Consider the following 23,632-nt stretch of genomic DNA (forward strand, 5'->3'; position numbering starts at 1 on the left):
GGGGGATCCTCTTCCTCTCCCTGGACCAGCCTGCGGGGAAGCCCGGGCCTCACCCCCTCCCCACCATGCGCCACAGCCTGCCCCAGCTGCTGGCAGCCTCGCCGATGAAGTGAGCTGTAGCTCACGGAAGCTTATGCTCAAATAAATTTGTTAGTCTCTCAGGTGCCCCAAGTACTCCTGTTCTTTTTGCGGATATAGACTAACATGGCTGCTACTCTGAAACCTTCCAAATAAAATTTCACCTAAAGACTTTTCTGTATTAGGGATAAAACCATGATAATGCAACTGTTTTTAAGCATGGTTTCAATGTGGCTTAGGCTCACATTGTTTAGATGGGGGTGATCATTTAAAATCCATTGGAAAAATTCTCTATTAATGTAACTCCATTGAAGTCATTGCATTGAAGTCAATGGATGTATGACAGCAGAGAATTTTGCCCAATGTTTCAAAGTCACAAACAAACCCTTGTTAAAAGCTGTTTATCCGATCCACCTTGGTCAGGCAAGTTTTATCCCCAGCATAAATGGAGCCTTAGGAATCATTATTTAAATTAAAACAATGTAACATTTATTGGAGGAAATCATTACGAATTTTGCATGGCTGCTAACTGCTGCCTTTTATTCTCCTATGTTCCTTACGACAAACTTTCTTCGCTATTAAGTGTCTGACATAAATACCCACAGTCCTTTTGATGAACTCAGTTTAATAGGTTGTTACTAGCCTTGCCCCCTCCAGCCATGAACTGCCTTGCCAACTTGCGCAAGTGGTGGTGGAATAAAAATCACTAGAGATCCTAGATCCCCAGCCTAGTGAGCCACTATCTGGAGATGTCCAGAGATATTAGAGTTCAGTAAAAAACGCAATGAGTTCTGTGACCAAAAATAAGTAGTCATCTCCTGGGGTCTATGTGTGGAAGCTCCATCAGTGGAGATAGTCACTGAGTGCCTAGGTGAAAAACACATGACTATTCCTTGGGGTCTGGATGGCTTGCCAGCTCCAGAACGCCATGGATCAAATGCTCCCCACTTCTGGACAGCGCAGAGGGAAGAAAACCCACAAATAATCCATTTGGTGCACACACAATAGGTGAGGGAATGGAGCCAACACTGCTCGTCCCCTACGCGAATCTATTTCCCTGAGCTCATGCAAAACTATCCACAAGAAAATGATGCACCTGTAGGTGATGGAGCTTTGTGGAGAATGTTGAACCAAGGGGTAGCTGCGCCTGTCAAAAACTGCTGGATTGTAAACTGGTCAATACCATGTAATTCATACTGATCAACTCAGCACTAATTTTTACTCAGTGCTCTGGGAGCCCTGAGGGAGGAACAGCAGAGCACAGGTGCTGAAGGGAGATCAATAGCATCATGATCCCTTGGTCACCTTTGCTTCCAGCAGGTAGGAAACAAATCAATAGAGCAGATGGGGCTTTCAAGTCGCATGGATGCTCAAGGCGTGTCAGAGTGGGGGCTGAGTTTCCTTATTAGAGTTGGTTGAAAATTTTTGTCAACAATGAAACCATTTTTGTTTTTATCTATTTTTTTCTTCAAAATGTTCTTTTTTTGGTCAAAAAACAAAAACAAAATGTTTTTGATTGTCAACAAAAACCCTATTTTTTAAGGAAAATGAAAAGGATGTCACAAAAATCTCCATTTTGTCATTTTTATAAGAAAATCTTCAAACAGTTCCATTCCTTACAGCTACTCAGACTCCTTGGAGGTGTGAGACATGGTGACGGATCCTTTGCCTACACGTTTCCATGTCACTTCCTGATTCATGTGTGACACAGCCAGGTTTGAATCCATAGAAATTAGAGGAGCTGGCAGTTCTAGTCCTGCTCTTTTCTGGATTCTCTCTTGGTTGCACCTTGTGTTGTCATTTACACTTCTGCAAAGTGAGTACAAAGGGAGTGTAAAACATTCACTATTCTGGTCTGGTTGCATTTTATACCCATTGTGCACTTGATTTGCAGTGGTATAAATGGCTACACAATAGGTGGGGGCTATGGGGAATCGGGCTTAAAGTCTTTTATTTTTGTCCTTTTGCAGCTCAGTCAGGAGTTCTTCAGACGGAGTTTACCGACATCCCGTAAATTATTTCAGAGAGCTTGTTGTCACCATAAAGGAAATCCATGCTGAGACTGCTTAAACAGTCTGTGGAGTTGCAATACATAAGCAGGGCTTAGTGTAACATTCATTTACAAGTTCAAAATTAATATCTCTGACTCTGACAGGATTGCCTTCCATGAGTCTTTCTGACATGAGCTGGCAGAGGGCCAGTACAAAACACATGCACCCCTTAAGTAAGTCCCACTTAATCCTTCAAAATAGGCTTCTTGGGGAACATAGGCCTTTTGCTCGCCCCTCTGCACAGGGATCAGTTTCACCCATATTCACCAGGTGGTCACACACTTCAAGCATGGACAGGGCCAGCCACTAAACAGTCCGATGTGCCATCTTCCAGAAGTGCCCTGTCCATTGTGACAAAGGACATGGGGATTGGCTGTCAGAACAGCGAAAAGCTGCAGTGCCCTGCAAAGCATCACAGGCACGCACGATGCCAAACATAAATGAGAGCTAATAAAATGCAGAATATACATCACCCATTTACATTTATTGCACATTAAACCTCAGCGCACACAAAAGATAATGACGGATGCAAATTGAGAGCACTCAAACAGTGTGTGTCTGTCAATGGGGCATGGGCATAGTGCCAAGGACCCAGATTTTCAGCAAGCTTCAATGCAGTGTCTATTAGATGGTAGATTAATCTCACTAGGGAAATGCTGGAAGCACTTTCCCTTCTGCTTCATGTCCAAATTTATTGCAGTTATTTATTTATTGGCAGAGATGGGACCCACGCAGAACCCCAAATCCCAACATCTCTGAATTTTGGATTCTGATTCAGACTTCATGTCTCAGGCTCTTCTTACTGCTAATTATTAATTACTTGTTGGGGTCCCTCAAGGCCCAAACTCAGATCAGGGCTCCATTGTATAAGCAGATAGTACAAGATAGTCCCTACCCTATGGAGCTTATCATCTAAATAGACAAACAAGGTGGGTGAGGTAATATCTTTTATTGAACCAACTTCTGTTTGTGAGAGAGACAAGCTTTCAAGCTTACACAGAGCTCTTCTTTAGGTCTGCAAAGACAGTTTCATCATCCCCATTTTACAGATAGATAACTGAGGCACAGGTTAAGGCACAGGCACTAAGGTTAAGTGACTCACCCAAGGTCGTGCAGGGAGTCTATGGCAAAGCTGGGAATTGTACCCAGGTCTCCTGTACCTATGTCCAGTGTGTTTAGTACAAGACCATACTTTCCCATCACTGTTTTTAGCAAGAGGAAATCAGTTAGTTATCCCTCAGTTCCTCCTTCTCAAATCACCCCCTAAAACTGCCCTCTCACATTAGCTATCAATCTGATTGAGCTATTTAGCTAGCACCCATGCTTGCTCTACTGGTGAAGAATCTTCATCTTAGATGGAAATGTCAGGGTGGGATTCAAGTTCCCGCACAGCTGGAGCACAGCTAGCGTATCTGGGAAACATCTGGGTGGAACAAAAGATACTTAGGGTGACAAGAAGCAAGAGGTCCCACGGGTTCTTATCCGTTTAGCCACCTGGACAAGAAAGGGAGATTTGATCCTCATTCAATTATTTATTTTTCAGAAACAAAATGTGTTGGCAGCCAAGAATGAAAGTGTTTGTCTTCAATCTCTCTCAGTCTCTGTCTCTCCACGTGAGCTCCTACAGGAACATTTTGTTGCTTCCGTTGCTTCTGCAGTGCCAAAGATAAACAGCCCATCAGCGCAGTGCTGAAAAGGAACAGAGAAAAGGGGCTGGGAGTAGTTTAATTACTGAGAATGCTTGCTTTGTGTGCGGTGTGATTGCTTCCTGTGATACTGAAGCTGCTCTTTGCCTTGTGCAAGCTCAGTGTTTCTATTTATCAGGATGAGATTGAAGCAGCAAATTACACACAGAGAGAAAGAGAGCACGTAGATCACTCCATTTGTGAGCAAAGACTCTGACAGGGCTGGCAAAGGGGCACAAGCCCTTTCAGGCAGACCTCTATGGTCTTTTTCCCAAGAGTAAGGGCATTAACATTGGTGTCCATGCCAAATTCCAACGTACTTAGCACTTCTATGCACTTTCCATTCACAATTAACTTTAAAATACTGACAGTTCCCACCACATCCCTGTGAAATAGACCTCAGTATCCCCATTTTACGGGGGGAGGGGGGGAAGAGGCACAGAGAAACCCAAATGACTTGACCACGGTCACAGAAAAGATTCAGCTTTAAGGAGGATTAGAACTCAAGAGTCCTTGGCCCGTTACCTTGGATTCAGACATTTTGACCACTCTGCACAGTCTGGAAATGTCACTTAGGTAAGTTTAATCCCACTCCCTAATGTTCCTTCTGCTGGTCCTCTGCCAATGGCATGAATTTCCCACCGAGATAGAACCATCACATTCCTGAACGGAGTCTGGTATCTTTCACCAACACTGAAATCACAGGGGACACGGGGAGGAGGGGAGGAGAAAACTGGGAACACTGGGCCTCAAAATTGACTTTGCTTGGAACACTAGCAGCTCAGATATGCAGCGTGCATTGAAAGGTTGGCTCCAGACCAGAAGCAACCTTTCAAGCCCCAACCCTGCAATTGGATCCACACATACAGACCCCTTCACTACAGCAGAGACCAGTGAGGACAGATCCAAGGGTCTACCCAGTAGATCCGCTAGCAGAATCAGGACATTTGATTGTTGGGAGTTTACAGTTGGTAACAGTTCTTATAATCACCTTTTCCATTTCAGTCTGTTTCTTGTGCTGCCTGCTAGGGATCATTAAGCAATACTCTAGTTATCACTGCATATCACTCCGTGTGCTTTGCTCTAATAAGCTTTTGTAAATAAAACCCAAAGAGATGAAAAGGCCAATGCCTGATTACAAGCTACGAATTTTGTTTCATTAAGCTCTTATAAGGGGGGAAAAGTAAATAGAATCTTTATCAATCTCTCACACTTGCAACCGAGAGGAGGGAGAGCAAGAGAGAGAGAGAACAACCTAAATTCATTAAGGAGAATGCTGAGAATAGAGAACTGTTTCCAGATGCTTATGAAGCTATTAAGGGACGCTTTACTGATGATCAGCTTTTACCTCAACCAAAGGATGCAAAGGCAAAGGGTGACTAATAAAATATTTATGTGTAATGTGTAATAAACACAGAAATAAATATCACAGGGACGGTAAATAGCTAGATACCTCTTCCCCTTCTTTCCTTTTCCTACTTCCTTACTACCTACTTCTACAATTAAAACAAACTAATGCACAATAAATAGATGCGACATACAAAGCACTCACAACTCATCACCATACTCATTTGCTTGTATGTTTTTCAAAATTCATAGGTTTTAATGAGAGAGGGGACTAGCACGATCATCTAGTCTAGTGGTGGGCAACCTGCAGCCCCTGGCTGCATGCAGCCCATCAGGGTAATCTGACTGTGGGCTGCGAGACATTTTGCTGATGTTGACTGTCCACAGGCATGGGCCCCTGCAGCTCCCAGTGGCCGCGGTTCACCATTCCTGGCCAATGGGAGCTGTGGGAAGCGGCAGGCCGCAGGTTGCCCACCACGGATCTAGTCTGACTACTTGCATAACACCGTCCAGAAAATTTAACCAAGTGAAATTTATCCCCATACCCTACCCTGCATCTGTTTGCTCATTTAGACTGGGACATGGATTACCTTTTATTATTTACTAAAGTTTTGGTCAAAAATCCAACTGTCCAAAAACCTTAAAATTTTAATTGAAAACTTGAAATTCAGAAAATATCAGCTGACTTCAATCAGGCCCAAAGTGATCAAGGTGAATGCAGATACCTGCCTCATTAAGTTGCACTTTTGTTTGTTGATGTTTATGTTTCTATTCTTTACACTGAACTCACTAAATTCCCTTTCCCCATCCACCTTCCACCGTTCAAGCCTTTTCTCTTTCCTCGACTCCAGCTCCCAGCATTAGATCCGGTGTCCTTGTGTTCCTTCCCTCCTTGGAAACAAGGAGTTCATTCATGAAGATAAATAAATGAAACAGATGAGTAGCAATGGCTTAGTGAGCTAGATTCTTGCGGGTGTTACAGAAGAAGTGGGTGATTTTAAAAAATAATTGAAGTATTGTGGGAGGGAGGGGAGAAATATAGGAAGATTTTCATAGATTCACAGATACTAAGGTCAGAAGGGACCATTATGATCATCTAGTCTGACCTCCTGCACAACGCAGGTCACAGAATCTCACCCACCCACTCCTGCGAAAAACCTCTCACCTATGTCTGTGCTATTGAAGTCCTCAAATCGTGGTTTAAAGACTTCAAGGAGCAGAGAATCCTCCAGCAAGTGACCCGTGCCCCATGCTACAGAGGAAGGCGAAAAACCTCCAGGGCCCCTTCCAATCTGCCCTGGAGAAAAATTCCTTCCCAATCCCAAATATGGCGATCAGCTAAACCCTGAGCATATGGGCAAGACTCACCAGCCAGATACCCAGGAAAGAATTCTCTGTAGTAACTCAGATCCCACTCCATCTAATATCCCATCATAGGCCATTAGGCCTATTTACCATGAATATTTAAAGATCAATTAATTACCAAAATCATGTTATCCCATCAAACCATCTCCTCCAAAAACTTATCGAGTTTAATCTTAAAGCCAGATAGATCTTTTGCCCCCACTGCTTCCCTTGGAAGGCTATTCCAAAACTTCACTCCTCTGATGGTTAGAAACCTTCATCTAATTTCAGGTCTAAACTTCCCAATGACCAGTTTATATCCATTTGTTCTTGTGTCCACATTGGTACTGAGCTTAAATAATTCCTCTCCCTCTCCGGTATTTATCCCTCTGATATATTTAAAGAGAGCAATCATATCTCCCCTCAACCTTCTTCTAGCTAGGCTAAACAAGCCAAGCTCCTTGAGTCTCCTTTCATAAGACAAGTTTTCCATTCCTCGGATCATCCTAGTAGCCCTTCTCTGTACCTGTTCCAGTTTGAATTCGTCTTTCTTAAACATGGGAGACCAGAACTGCACACAGTATTCCAGGTGAGGTCTCACCAGTGCCTTGTATAACAGTACTAAAACCTCCTTATCTCTGCTGGAAATACCTCACCTGACGCATCCCAAGACCGCATTAGCTTTTTTCATGGCCATATCACATTGGCAGCTCATAGTCATCCTATGATTAACCAATACTCCAAGGTCCTTCTCCTTCTCTGTTACTTCTGATTGATGCGTCCCCAGTTTATAACAAAAATTCTTGTTATTAATCCCTAAATACATGACCTTACACTTCTCACTATAAAATTTCATCCTATTACTATTACTCCAGTTTACAAGGTCATCCAGATCCTCCTGTATGATATCCCGGTCCTTCTCTAAATTGGCAATACCTCCCAGCTTTGTATCATCCGCAAACTTTATTAGCACACTCCCACTTTTTGTGCCGAGGTCAGTAATAAAAAGATTAAATAAGACTGGTCCCAAAACTGATCCCTGAGGAACTCCACTGGTAACCTCCCTTCAGCCTGAGAGTTCACCTTTCAGTAGGACCCACTGTAGTCTCCCTGTTAACCAATTCCTTATCCACCTTTCAATTTTCATATTGATCCCCATCTTTTCCAATTTAACTAATAATTCCCCATGTGGCACAGTATCAAACGCCTTACTGAAATCTAGGTAAATTAGATCCACTGCATTTGCTTTGTCTAAAAAATCTGTTACTTTCTCAAAGAAGGAGATAAGGTTGGTTTGGTACGATCTATCTTTTGTAAAACCATGTTGTATTTTGTCCCATTTACCATTGACTTCAATGTCCTTAACTACTTTCTCCTTCAAAATTTTTTCCAAGACCTTGCATACTACAGATGTCAAACTCTTCTCTCCTCTTACTCTTAGGTGCTATTAAACTTTTGAAAATACAGTGGATATTCCTCCATAGGGCCCCCCACCCCCACCCCACCAACACCATCAAAGAGTATGAATTAATGCAGATGCATTAGTTTCATGACTTTCTCTCATGCATCAGGCTTGTCTATCACCATATTTGGGGACAGGGAGGATCTGAACAGAGTTCATCCATTAGGATCAGGTGAATGAAACACATGATCAGTTTCCAAAAATGGCATGGCATTGCTGTACCCTGGTGCACAGTATGGCATCCCTTCCCGCGGGTGATGTTCTAAAATGGACACCACATTGTTCCTTCCTCTAGAATGGTTCTATCTGACCATTCCAAAGCACCAGAAATGTAACCTAGGGCCAGTTTCCCCATTCAATGGATGCACCCTACTAAACTGCCGTGGGGGCACCAACCACCCGCAGCAGCACCCTCTGCCCTAGCACCGTAACCCGAATCCCAGCCCAGTGGGGACGGGAGGTGCCAGAGGGGAGAAGTGGGGCTGGAGATCAAGCCTCCTCCCACTCATCCGGCAGCAGTGGTTCCTGTTCAGTGGAGCTGGGCCTGGATCCATGCTCATGCCTTTGCAAACTGATGCATGGGGTTGCAATGCCACTCAGGTTTTGCCCAGCTCCCCGGCCTGAGTGTCACCGCAACCCTGCGCACCAGGTTGCAAAGCTACTCACTCCAATTTGACCCCGCCATGCCTACCCCTGATTTAAGTGGTGCAGCAACCCTGTGGGCCAGGTCACAAAGCCGAGAGTGGGGAGTTGGGTCTGGCCCAGCTCAGCCTCTCAGAACAGGAGCTGCCACTGCAAGATGACTTCACTGGATGCTATTAAACCCATGAGCCCATGTTAAAGCCACCCGTAGCCCAGGTTTTCAGAAGAGCTCAAGGTATTGGGTGCTCAGCTCTTGAAAAATCTGGCCTCTCCTGAGGTACCTAAATATCAGTGGAGCACTTATGAATATCTGCATCTTAGGTTTCTGGGATTTCCATCACAGGACGGCAGAGGAAGCAAATTTCCTTTCTGTACTGCAGGGACTTTAATCCTAATTGTCAACCTTGCCGGAAGGAAAGAACAGGAAGGGAAAACAGGGACTGAGTCTGTGCTTTGTCCAGTTGTCAGTCTGGCTATCTCTCACATTCCAGTTTGGTTGTATTCAGGCCTTTCTGCAGCAGAGCACTGGAGGACTATTTCCTTCCAAAAATTAACCCCCTAATGTGCCTGGGGAAGGGGCTGGTGTATGCAGGGTCTGAGAAAAGAGCCGGGAGCCTCTCCCCTACCAATGAAATTTCTGTTAAAACATCAGCAGGCTCATCAAGAAAGGGAAGCTACTTGTCACCACTTTCAACAATTCTGTCTAAAAAGCTGCTCATCAACAATATGATGCTAGCAGCATGTGCTGGACACGTTAATGGCAAAGGCATACATGCAGGTGTCAGCTTGAATAAGGCCTGTAAGATTAAACAATGCACAATTTTAATCAACAGGCAACTTGATTTAGGTATTCAGCCCCCTCCCCCTTAATAATAATAATGTGCATATATGTCAAAATAGCAGACCATTCCTTCTAACAGTCAATGCAACAGTGCCACCTATGGGCCCTGAGACTGATGCACCTTTAGCAGGAACTGATTTTTCCACGCTACTATGTAGCTTGCCCCCCATCCTGCACTGAGGAAGCTCTCACGCGAATGAGGACGACTCTGGGGTCACCTGTCGGGGGAAGTAGCCCCCTCGCTATCATCAAAGCCTGGAGTGGCAAGGTGGTTTCACTGTCATCAAACAATATGATGGCACGACACGCGTGCAGGAACACATGTCCGGAGTGCACAGACAAAATGCAAATTTGGCGTTGAGAGACCCAAAATCAAGCTCTTCTGGGTTTGCACGCCCTAATCTATCTCTTTGCATTTGGAGATAATTCATGCTAATATTATGCTTTTGGCCTGGAGGCATTCTAGTCAGAGAGATTAGCTCTGCAAGTAGCTAGCCGGATATTTCATTCTTCCAGAAAGACAATTGTGAACATCTTGCTCTTGGCTTACAGTGTGTGCGTGTGTGCACATGTGCTGAGTGCTTTTATGTGCCTATATGTGCTTCAGAGACAAGGTGGGTGAGGTCATATCTTTTGTTGGACCAACGGCTGTTGGTGAGAACAATAAGTGTTCGAGCTGACACAGAGCTCTTCTTGAACATCTGTCTGACTGTGTGTGCAGATAGGCACACGGGTGCATGTTTGTTTATGCATTCATGCTACTTTAGTGCCCCGGTGCATGATGTCTGACTGCTGCTTTCATTGGTGCCTCTGTGCTTGCAGGTGTATGCTTCACCTGCTTGCTTGTGTGTGCCTACGTGCCTAAGGGTATTCATATGTGTGGGAATGGATTTGTGTCCCTGGATTTCGTCTGCCTAGAGTTATGTATGAGTGAGCCCTCGTGATAATGGGTCCCTCTACACGAGCTTATGGGGGGGGGGGTGTGTGTGCCACTGACGTTGAAAAAAATACCACAGCAAACTTGCAAAGCAAAGTGAAGGTTTTGTTTTTATATTAGACACATGCAGGAAATAGAACACTAGTAAAAAGCCCAGAGCAAATGAAGTAAAATCACTGTCCCTTTTATATGAGGGAAATGCAGTCTGAACCTTGTTAGGCCTCATGCCTCCCCATGCTCCAGAAGATGGGAAATTCACTAATCAGAGAAGATCAACCCGAGGAGTGTTGCTAACAAGCCTTCAAACTGACAACAGGCTTTACAGGATTATGGCGTTGAAGGTCTTTTAAACTTTAGGGGTCATTATCCTCAGACACTTAAAAAAAATCCATCCAATGAGTGCACAGGCCTCGGATCTAATTAGGCAAACGACTGCAAAGGAGTATCTGATGTGACCCAACAGAGGACCGGTATAAGGCCGTCGTGGTGTCTCCTCTAGGTGGCTGCTGCCTCTCCACGGAAACAACAGACCCTCTTCTGAGTGTGTGGGCTTCAGAGAGCACGACAGGCCTGATTCAAAGCCCACTGGCGTCAACCAGGCCCTGTATGTATCTTCCGCAGTCCAGTCATTGCTTTGGGAGGGTGAGCACAGCCCGGACCCCACTGCACCTGTGGCTCTGCAGTAGTGCCATTTGGCTCTGCAGAGATGCGAATGAGGAACCAGCTCCTCAGGTTTCATTTTAGTTTCCAGCCATAGGAACCAAGCCACTTTCATTCTCAAGTTCAGGAATCTCCTCCTGCTATCCCCTGGAGTACAGGCCTCTGGGAGTGTGTGATCCCCACCTTCTCCGCCTTCAACAGATCCATTCATTTCCTCCTTCCAATTTCCTCTGTTCCATTATTCCTCCCTCCTGGACCAGCTTTGCTTCCACAGATATTTCTTAAGTTCCCTTTGAACTTGTCTCAGATCCTGCAAGGCTAACTGCACCCTGGCACCTCTTAGCAGTTTCCAGCCAGGCTCTCATTACTGCTCTTTAATTAGAGAGGCTCTCAAGATGTAGCGCTGTGTGCTCGTCAAATCTGAAGTACCTCTTTTCTGTTTCTCATAGTTTTCATGCAGCTAATGCTCAGCCGGATGAAATAGATGAACTGGGAATTGGCCTTTCCCTTCTCATTCCTATCATGCTCACACACCCCCTCTCCTACCAATTCATACTCACCCCCATTTACAGTCCATACACCCATTTACAGCCATGGACATAGTACAGATCCCTAGCAAAATAGGGTAAGGCCTTATGTCAAGCCGGGGTTAGTACCTCCAGTGCAAACAGCAGCTTTGCTTGTGGTCAAAATGGTGCCAGCTACACAGGTAGATGGGGGCAAATACCCAGTGTAGATAAATCCACCCTCCTCTGAGTCTTGATTTGACCTTGCCTATGTTAGGGCCTTATCCTGCTAGGTGCTGCTAATCACTTGCAACTCTAGCAGGAGTGGCAAATGCCCAGCATCTCTGAATCTATCCCTTGCTATTAAGTGGTGTTGAAGGTAACCTCTCAGGGATGCAAGATCTAGGGCGCAGCAACCCACATCTTGCTATATGAGTGCAAAGCACGGTGCACATTTATGGCACTGTATGAATGATTTTCAATCATAATGAGCAATAACTGATAGCAGCCCTGAGCCATGACACAGTCCAATCCCGCCTAACGCCAAGGCTCCCACTAGGTGTGGAATGCTGTCAGCTTTCATCAGCTTTCAGGGGGCTTGAGGTCATGCAGCACCCTCCAGGAGGCACTCAGTACACTTTGATGGATCAGGCCCTTAGTTAAAGTTACATTGGGAACATCCCTAGTAGAACCACTGATTCGCTGAATTATTGATAAGCAGCAACACGACAGCCATCGGTGACCACAAGGCAGCTATATCTTGATCCATGCTACTGAGGGAAGGGGAGGAAGGAACAGGCTGCTATTTGCTACCTCCTCTGTTTCTACGGGTGGGGACACAAGAAAACAAATAAAGCAGAACAAAAGCTACACAATAAAACCACCCCTTGATTTCTGTGTGCAATGTATTTCTTCATTTAGTACGAAGAGGAAACAAACTGAGCCACACAAGAGCAGAGGTGTCATTCTGGAGAGATTTCAAACAGAAATGAAGAATTTGTATGATTAGTTGGAATTACACAGAGAGGCATAAACAACCCTGGCAAACTGGCTTGGGGCAAAAATAAATTCCAGTGCTTCACAGTGTCTGATGCTATTTTCTCTTTTGATGTTTGTTTTCTGCACCGTGCCAGCAATTTCTGTCATCTCTGGTGCGTTTTGCCAAGTCTATTATGCGGGATGATTCCTGCTTTAAATATTTTTAGCTGCAGCGGATTTTTAATCATGGGGGGATTGTTTTCAGGAACGACTATTTTATGTGCATCCAAAAGCAAAGCTGAAGCTCTGATCCAGAAGCATTTGCAATCAGCTTGTAGCCAAGGGACAATGCAGGGGGATGGCATACACTCAAAGGCCATTGAAGAAAAGGTTGTCTCCTTTGGATTATGGTATGGTGGGGAGTCGACACTTTTTGGGAGGGAGTGGGGGGGTCTTACGGGTGGGTGACCACCCGGAGGAGGTGCTGTAGTCACACGCACACCCGATACACACACCCAGCCAGCCCAAGTCCCCTTTAACCCTGAGCAATGGGGAGGAGCAGGGCTAAGGGGGGCCCTGGCTGGGGGCTCCGACTGTGCTCCAGGCTCCAGTTCCTAGTCCTGGCCATGCTGCAGAGGAACGTGACTTCCTCTTTCCCTGCACAGGTCGTTCCTGTGGCCAGGTGAGACCCACTTCCGGTGGCAGCGCAGAAGTCAGGTGGCAATACCGTACCCTGCCACCTCACTTCTGTACTGCTGCTGCTGGTGGCTCTGGCTCTGCCTTCAGATCTGGGCTTCTGGCCAGCAGCCGCAACTCTCCAGCCACCCGTCTCTGAAGGCAGCGCCGCTGCCAGCAGCAGAGCAGAGGAAAGGGTGACAATACTGTGACCCTCCTACAATAGCGTTGTGACACCCTCCACAGGCTCTTTTTTGGGTCGGGACCCCAACAGTTACAACACCCGGAAATTTCAGATTTTAATATCTGAAACCATGACATTTAAGATTTTTTAAATCCAATAACCGTGAAATTTACCAAAATGGACTGAATTTGGTAGGGTCCTAGTCCTGTTGGAACTTTTGTGGCAGAGGAGGGAACTGAACCCCGATGGCCTGAGTTTTAGGCCAATGCTTAAAGCCTAAAACCATCCTTCCTTCCATTTAGGCTGGATATATAACCACATGCCCTTCCTTCACTCCCATTGCTGCATTTCCTGGCCTGAATCAGGAAATGCATAATTCTATCCAAGCCATTTTGCCCCTCTCTCAGTTTTGATCCTTGTTGACAGGAGCGCTGCTGTATCAGTTTGACTTCATTCCCAGTGGGGTCACTTCTGCAAGGGGCTGTCTTCCAGCATGATGCCACAAGCCATTTGGCGCTGTGAACCCATCAGGTGATATCTGTAGGGGTCTCTCTCTCTGGTGGCTGCATGAGCAACAAACTCGTGATCATACAATTCCGTCAGTGGTACTGATCAGCCAAAGCAGCATTTCCATAGTCACCCATCTCGGAATATCGTCTAATCTTTTCTAGCTATTTTCCAGGGACCGTCTAGTAAGCGACTGTGGTTTTAGCGCACTAGACAATTACAGTGATGGACAGGGCAATATTAGTTACGGTAAATTAGCTTTGGTAACACTCAGAGAGAAACAAACACACAAACAGCCGCTGAAGGCTCTGCTGCTGCTCAGTGACTATATGAAGTCAAGATGGAACTTGAATTCCTTCTGCCCCGTATTCTAGCATGAGAGCTTTGTGTTGACTCAGGCAGCAGCAGGCACCTGCAGTGTTCAAACTGATCCAATAAGAGGCATTGTTCAGAGTGGAAATTTGTAATACAATCAATTTAGTAATTTCTGAAGAAAAGGATTTAAGAGCTGGAAGAGCAATTCAGTGTCTCTTTTCCAACAATATGTGGGCGTTGGTTCATTCTAAGTCATTACAATGTATGCCAGTCAAAGGAAATACCGGTAAAAGACTATAATGAGGCATATTAACTTTATTTCAGTCTAGTCTTCATTAACCAGCTCTTTGACAGCTCAGAAGTGTACCTGCCTTAGGGACTTAGGAAGGGGAGGTGAATGAGACGAAGCGTTGATCCGTTGGAAGGCATCGGTTGCAATCAACTTTAGGCTACAACTGAAATGGATTTGGTGTGCTTTGACTACCTCTGGCAATTCTTGCTTAGGAGGGGTTCAGGATCAGAATAATGAAGGAATTGGTGCAGCACAGAATTCTGGTACCTTGGCATACACGAGGAAGGGTACAGAACTGGGATTGCTCTCGGTCAGCTTTAAGGTGCAACAGCAGAGGTCTAGGGAGAACACCTTGCACTGTGGTTCCAGCCAGCTGGTGCATTCTTAGCCATGCAGCACTGTTTTAAATAGCACAGGGACCATGGAGCCAAAGCTAGTATATTTCATACTGAATGTTAAGTGCCAGACATAATCACATGTTTAAAAATCGAAGGGGCCTGTGTACATGTGACAAAATGTATGACTGCAATGCAAGCAGTGTCAAGAACATAATTCATAATTCAGTATTCATTAACCTCTTCACCTTCACGATGAGGCTAAACCACAGCAGGATTCAGTGATGGGGGACTAAGGTTATCCTAAAGAGATGGCAGGAGGCCGTTCTTAACCCTTTAAAGGGACACTGCTTTATAGTTTAGGCACAAAATACAAATTTAGTGTAAAAAAATTAAAATTAAAAATGAACCAAACCTAAACAGATCAAAGTTTTTCATTAAATTGAAATAAAATAAGAGGGTTATTTTCCTGCTTAATTTTTTGTTTTAATAAAGATTTCTCTCTGATGCTGGAAATGCAAACAAATATCAAACAAGGACTACACTGTGTCTGTGTGGCCCTATTGCAATGGGGTCGGTCCTTAGGCACTATTGCAATAAACATAAACATAATAAATAAAACAATAATCAAACCAGATTAGGAGATAAAGCAGTGATCATGATTATTATTTATTTCCATTACTGTAGCACCTTGAACTCTAGTCATGGACCAGGACCCCATCGTGCTAGGCTCTGTACAAACACAGAACAAAAGGACAGTCCTGCCCGCAAAGAACTCACAATCTGTTCTTATTTGGAGGGCTGTGCTGTTTGTGAATATTTGGGTGGTCACCAGATATTTGTGAAAATATTTATGAATCACAACAGTTTCAGAACATTTTAACATGAAGAATTCTTTGTCTGAAGATTCATAGCAGAAAGTGTATGATGTGGCAGAGTGCCATGTTTTGGAAACTGTTGTATCTAGTAAGAAATAGGCTAGAGAAAGACTTGGTAACTGACAGAATTTAGGAGTTCTATGAGTCTTTCATAGAAACCTGAAACTCCTTGCTTCCTTGAGAGTACTACACACTTTGTTATTCACTCTTCATTTTCCCTTCCATTTAAAACCATTCCAGTCATTCAATCAGGAAACAGAAATAATTTTATGTGACTCAAAGTGGCAAATTATACCCCACAAATAGCAAATACAAAAGAGCTGATGTAAAATTTGCTTGAAGAAAGAATTTAGTGAATACTTTTTAAGAGTGCAAGCTCAGAAGGATAAGCACGATCCAGCAGATTTCCAAGATCTCCAGAGAGATACAATGTTGCCAACTCTCGCGATTACATCGCAAGCCTTCCGATATTTGCTGTTTTTCTTAAATCCACAATTGCTGGAGAGATGGGATTATGCAAGAACCTCAGCTCTTTTGTTTGTTTTAAAGTAACGTTCTAGCCATCATGGTTGGGGAGAAATGAGACCTGAGTCTACCCTAAAGGCTCAGGAACCAGAAGTCATATAAAAACGAACCCATCCTTTAAAAAAAAAACAAAAAAAACCCCAATTTTAATCACATGTGAATTTTAAGATAATGTAATGTTTTTATGGGGATCCTAGTTGTGATTTTTGAATGCTTGAGGTTGGTAATCTGGATTTAAAAGCACAGGTCCTATTAAAAGTCAATATTATTTATGCTCCTAAATCCCTTAGGCATGTCTGAATGTCTTTGAGACTGTTGACATCTTAGTTAACCCTAAGGAATTTACCTGGGGACCTTGAAAGCTGAAAGCATAAACTTGAGCTAAACAGACAGGCCTTTTCGCTAGGCTGAAACAAACCCTAGCCTCTAAAATTCAGGTGCAGAATGGGAGGCGTAATGCACAGTGACCAGTGGGCTACATCTTCATGAGAGTTTGTATAGTCCCAACCACAATGGCCTTGTTTAGGGCCTCTGAATTCTACTGAGATACAAATCCTAAATAGTAATGCTGATCAATAATGAATATATTGACAGAAATCAGGATTGGTTTGTGAACGATGTACAAACAGCAAAAATCAAAAAGGGACTAAATTAGCAATCAATATTATTCTCAGCTCTTATTGGAGCGCAGCACAAGAACTACATCAGCTTGCTCAAAGCGTATTGTTGCAGATTATTTGTATGGAAAAGAGCATAGCATCAAGGAACCTGACGGTGATGGGTCTGCCCATAGCAAATGGCCCAGCTGCATGTTTTTGCACAACCAAAGCTCGTGATTGTTTTTGGAAGGAGCAGGCAGCAACAACAAAAGAGCTTCGCAAACCTATGGCAAACACAGGTAATTAACAGACTATCATAAAATGTGAGTGCTGTTGGGAACCTTGAAGGTCTTGTACCCTGTTTGTAAGATGGGATACTTTTTACAGGAAGACTTAGTGCAGCTTCTTTCATTTATCACCTGCATACTCTAACCGCCTGCACACTGTGCAATGTCATACACCAGACAAAGCTATGTACCAGAGGGGGAATGTTAATATTTTATTTTTCACAAGCTCATATTAGCTTGATTCTGCTTATAAGGTGAGCCCAGGGGCACTCAGTCAGCAGAAAGAGATAGAATGTACACTATATCTGATACAGTCTTGATTCTACATTCCCATAGTTAATGTTAATAGATAGACCCTACAGCAATCCTAGTTATTGGGCCAGATCCTCAGCAAGTGTAAACTGGTGAAGCTCCTGTAAAGTCAACACAGCTATGCCAATTTATACCAGCTGAGGATTTAGCTCAGCCTCTGCACTTAGCAATATCTGAAGAAGGAATTAAAGATTCAGATTCTCTTCTTGGAGTTTGTGCTACAGGCATCACACAATAATGATTTTTGGTTATTGCAGACCAAACCTGAAGTTGGATTTGAATCAGGGACCTAGGGGTGAAACCAGGGACGTTTTCTGTAGATCAAGCTGTGCTCAGAGTTGCCCAGATAAAATACCATTTGCACAGAATTCCTTTAATCTGTGCCTGAGGTGCCTTTCCTCTCATTTTCAGTTTCCTGGTAGAAACCACAGTCATATCGCCTTCAGAGTGAAGAACTCTAGATGGATTTTAGAAAGGGCTGGATCACTTTATCAGGATAGCATTCACAGTCAAGGACAACTAAATCTCATGCTTCAGGGCTTATAACTGGTCACTGTATGGGTCAGTGCATGTAAAAAGGGCACTGTCACCTCCCCGGCACCCCTTTGCGCTGAGTGTGGCTTGAGTAGCGGATAATCAGCCCTAGGTCTCCTGGATTGAGGAGTTTCTTCTCTAAAAGTCCCTGGCTGGGGTAGGCAGGGAAACCCAGGCCCTCCCACAACACCGGGTTCCAGCTCAGGGCCCTTGTTTAGAATAGCTAGAACTAGTCTCTCTCAGTCCCAGCTGTTCGCTGAGCTACTTCTTGCCTCTACAGGTTTCCCCAGCCTTCTGCTCTGTTTTTCCCTTTTTAGAGTGCCAGTCTGGTGGGGGGGGGGGGGGGGGCGGAGGGTCTACTGTCTCTGCAATCCCTCTGGCAGTTTCCTTTCTCTGCAAGAATTTGTCCTCCAATTAAGGTTCTTTACCTTTTATCATGCCCAGATGCTTCCCTGCCTAATTAACTGCCTTCCAGTTACTCAGTGAGTTAACTACACCAAGGTGAAACTGGGTCCCCCGTGTAGAGCCAATCAAAGGTAGGCTGGGCCCCTGACCCCTTCTGAGGGCCAGCTACCCTTTGACAGTGCATTATTGCAAAACTGGCCTATTATGGATTTTCTTACATTGCTCAGAAGCATCAGGTATTGGTCACTGGCCTCTCACATGGTACCACACCAGATAGACCAGTGCCCTGTGGCAGATTCTGTGCTGCCTGAGCTTACATGTTGAACGTGGCACAGACAAAGAGCTTGTAGAAGCAACCCAAATTAAGAGCTAGATTGCAAGTTTAGGCACAGCCTTGAGCAAGTGCTAGTGAATAATGTATACGAGCCCAAAGCAGCCCCGGAAGGCACTGGGACAGATTTTGAAAGGTAGTTAGATGCTGTCAGAGGATGGCAATGACCTGTGTGCCCCTCACAGCCATTGGGCACACCTGTAAGCAGTCCCTGCCTCAATTTCCCCCTTCAAGGGCCTTCTTCAATAATTCACAAACCCTTTTTGTCTATTCATATCCTCTCTCAGGTTCTGATTTATCAAATTATCCAACCTTCAAAATAAAGATCTCAAGTCCCTCCATCTCCCTACTTATCAGGTCACTCCCAAGTTCCTGCTTTCACCACTACAGCCTAATCACTCCCAGCAATTCTCTTCACTGTCACATACATCTTCCTGGGGGCGCTTTACTTCTGCTACTCTTTATAGTGGAACCAGCTGATCCCTGCTCAGGTGTGCCTCCTTAGTGACAGGGGGTGGCTGGTCCCACGCCTCTAGCTCTTAAAGTGGCAAACCACCCTCTTACAGGCACCTAATTCCCATTGGTTTCAATGGGAGTCAAGTGCCTAAATACCTAAATATCTGGCCCATGGTGCCTAAACACACAATTCCTCCTCTGCTCCCACCTTGCTCCCATAGGATAATAATTTATTGTTGGCCTGTATCAGCAGCAAATTACTACCCCTTCCTGGCACAGGCTCAGGGTAGGAGGATTGATAGCTCCAAGTTTCTGCACATTCCTCACCGCCCTTCCCATCCACCTGCACCCAGGAGACAGTAACTTCACTTACTCCTACAGGCCTGGAGATCTAGGTGAGGATGTAAAGGGAGGTTCTTACTCCCTTCAGCAGTTGTGTAGCCCAACACCACTAGTCCTAGACAGTGAGAGAAGATGAAATGGTCCTTTGAACTAGAGTGAGCACTTTAGCCTGAGAATATCATCCGTCTGGATCAGTAAATGTGTCAGATCCCCATCCTGGAGGCAGCCTCCATGTCCACTGGCTCACACCAGAACTGTGCTTGAAAATTAAAAGCCATAAAAAAGGGGGTGGGGGAGGTTCTCTGAGAATCACATCAGTGAGTCAGAGCCTTGCCCATAAAGAGGATGGATCTTAGGTGGCATCTCGAGTGTAATCTTCAAAGGCTCTGCTCTTCAATGGTAAGTGACTGGCAGATAAGATCAAGGCTTTAACAAAATGAGGATCTTACCTATCGAGGAAGTTGGCTGTGCATTTTGCCTTTGTAAAGGGAAGGAGAGAAACTGGCGTGTTGTTGCTCTCGCCCCCATCTGCCTATGTCTTCTGGCTTGGAGGATTTGGGTGGGGTAGAGCTCTCACCATCTCAGGCTGGAAGGGTTTTTTGGGGGGGGGGGAGGGGAATTTATAGCTAGCAGGCGATAAGGGAGTTAAAATAAATAAAGAAGAGATTGAGATTGAAATCTTCTGAAAAGCATAAGATTGAATTCTCCCCAACCTGACTGCGCTGGCTCTAGCCATGCTTGTCCCTACAGCCTTCCCCAGCCTCAGCCTCAAGAGCATTTACCTAGATAGAAAATGGTTCCTGGTGTGTTCGCTAGAATTACGCAACAGATTGCCATACAGGAGGTGCTAGCTGCCCTGTTCTAGCTACTGTTTACACGCTACCCTTCTGAGCCCCAACAGTCATTAACGAAGACATCCACATAACAACCACAGGAACCTGGGAATCTCTTCTGTATTTATCCTCACAATGCCCCGGTGAGTAAGAGGAGTGTCGCTATCATTTGACAGATCGGGAAAATGAGGCACATCGAGATTTATCAAGGTCACCCCACAAGATTTGAAGCCAGATCTCCTGATTTCTAGTCCAGTGCTATACCTTCAAGCTCATCCTTCTTGCTGGCTAGACTGAAAAAGGAGGAAAAGTGGTCACCAACCACAGACAGTAAGTTTAATTAGCAGTTGGGACTAATTAACCCAGAGCTATTGGTATTTACCTGTCCAATGCAATGAGGTCTGGTCAGTACCTTCTCTGAGCCCATAGGTACAGTGATTGGCATGGTCTACTTGGAGATTTCCTTTGGCCCAGGTGTCCATGAATATTTTGTTTCACTCAATGAGAATAATGTTTTAAAGTGTGTTGGATGAAGGGATTAGCAATGTGGCACTAAGCCTTTCCCAGTTCAAATTCCACCCAGGTCAAAAAGCTGCTACTGTCTGGCTACTTGGCAGCCTATATGAAATACATGTGTCCAGTACCTGTTGAACAGGAGGAAGACTGTACTCTCATGGGAAAAGAACAGCAAACAGCTATTTGCAGTGCCATGGTTACAAAACATGCTTGGGGAGGGCCATACGCTGTCACGGATGGTGCTCTGCAGTGGTATGAAGGATGCCCACGGACCTTACAGACACTGGGGTATGATTACCTCCAAAAACACACTATTATAAGTGGTAACAATGGGGGCCCTCATCAGGAGTCTGCACGGAGAGGCAAAGGACTGAATCAGCAAGAAGGCCCAAATCATCTCCTGCACCTAGGAGCAGCGACCCTCCCGATAAGGTATGTGGTGCACTGTGTGGGATGAACAAGCTGTGCCTGTCTTTTGGCCAGTAGAACTAAAGTCCCTTGGCTCTGCTGGCTCCCGTCAACATAGGGCGCCCCCAACCAGTCCTGCAAATCAGAGGGGCTAAAGTTCCCTGCTTATCCAAACTGAGATCATCCTTGCTTAGCAAAGTAACAAGGGAGTTCTCCTCATTGTTTTCTCATGAGCTGTTTTGGGATGGGGATCCAAAAGTGAAGTTTCCCACCATGCATCATGCCGCTTGATGGCTGAATGTAACACGTATACCGTTCTTAGAGGAGGATTTCCTCTGTCCATGTTTCCATCTGCCTCATGGACAGACCAAGTCTACTTCCCATCAGCTGCTATCCAGCCTGCTAGTGCGCTAAGCCACAGAGCCCTCTTATCCTCTGGCATTTTAGTGTAATTAAAATGATAATTATTCCCAGTCCAGAGCATTTCGCTTACTTGTGGACTGTGGGAGTATTAACGTTGATTAAACACATATGCTGCCGTTAGATAGCTCCTCCAATCACATATGGAGTGATAAAGGGCTAGCCAAAGGAGGACAAAATATTACATGATACAGTGCTAATGCAGCAAAATGCTGAGCCTGTAGCAGAGGGGGGACGAGCTTTATTTCTGCAAGGGACTTCTCTGACAAGAGATAGAGCTGTAGACAAGAAGCCTAAAGAGGGTCTTTATGAGAAAGAAGTGGGCTAAAATGTCTCAAGTATTGCCTATTCAAGACAAGCATCCTCACCCATATAATTAATGGACCGAGAATGGAATGCAAGTGCTTTGGGTTCAAAGGATGACTGTACAAGCATTTTGCTTGGGCTCAGTTTGCAAGGGCTTTGCACACTTTTTTTATTTTGAGTCTGAGTAATCCCCAAACTCAAAGAGACATGTAGCCAAATCTAATCTATTTTTGGCATACATACATACACCTCTATATTGCTATATATCTAGGTCCTTATATTGGTATATATAGTACCTGAGCATATCCAATTTCATCTGGTTTCACACCCGAACTAGGAGTGGGACCAGGAACTTGGGGGGTGCATTTGCAAACCCCAATTGGAGGAGTTCTGGTTCAGTGAACTCTCACCCTGGTTCAGATCCAGGCACCCTTTCCTCAGAACCACCAAAGATGAGAGGGTGAATTTGCCAATTTCAGTTTATGAAACTCACTGAGCCTTCCAGCTCGCCTGCTCTGGGTTGTACTGAAATCCAGAACAGCTACATTTCACCCAGTTCTGCATTGCACTGTGAACATTTCACTCTGCTCTAAGAGCTGTAGGCTCTAAACCAAAGATACCGAGTGTGCGATGGGGTACACAAACCCCACACTGGGATGGAAAGGGTTAAAGGACTATCCTGGGCCCAGCTAGTCCCACCACTCCCGCTTTGCGGAGCATATGTCAATTGGAGACAGGGTTGAAAAGGGCAAGCTACCCAGCTCAGAAGGGGAAGACTAGGAAGGAGTGCAGGCCTATCCTGAAGGCTCCTGTCAAAAGGGGCTGGAGAAGCCTCCCTGAAGGACAGTACTGTATGTGAAGCCCAGCTTGGGCTGACAGTTTGGTTTCATTTTTAATTTCTCCTTCTCTGGGACCAGAAACTGTAGGAAGAAAGCAATGGCAGGAAGCGACCCAGGGAAGGCAGCTCAGAGAGCCCCTTCTGGAGGCCAAATGCTGCTGACCTTCCTAGGGTCCTGGGTCAGAGCCGGGTGGAGTGGGTGGGCCCAAGCTCCCCTACCACTGCCCCACGACCAAGTGGATGCTAACTGCTAGGCCCCTTGGACCACTGAGGACCCCAGCCCTGAGAGCAACAACTGTATGGGAAAAAAATCACACTGCCACCTAAGAGCAAACAAGAGTCACATTCCCCACAGATGAGACAGTTGTCAATTACAAATACCTCTGAGAAGCTGAGCAGAGAAGCAAAGGAGTGAAAATCATGGTCGAGGGAGCTTGAAGAAAGATGCATGCACCAATGGAGACAAGTTCTTTTGGCAAAAGCACTAGCTGTCAGGAGACTTGGGTTCAAATCACACTTCTGCCACAGATCACTTTGGGCAAGTCACTTAACTTTTTTGGGCTTCAGCTTTCATCTGTAAAACATGAATAATTATCCTTCCTTTGTCTGTCTTGTCTATTTAGATTGCAAGCCTTATAGAGAAGAGGCTCTCTCTCGCTATGTGTTTGACAGTGCATAGAACAATAGGGCTCCTATCTCAGTTGAGGTCTCTAGGTATGAATATAATAAAAATAAAAACAAATGGATAATTGTTGCTAACTCAGGGCTGAGGCACATTGGGGAGAGAAGTGTAGAGATGATGT

Source organism: Eretmochelys imbricata, chromosome 26 (genome assembly GCF_965152235.1).
Source record: "Eretmochelys imbricata isolate rEreImb1 chromosome 26, rEreImb1.hap1, whole genome shotgun sequence".
NCBI classification, from domain to species: Eukaryota; Metazoa; Chordata; order Testudines; family Cheloniidae; genus Eretmochelys; species Eretmochelys imbricata.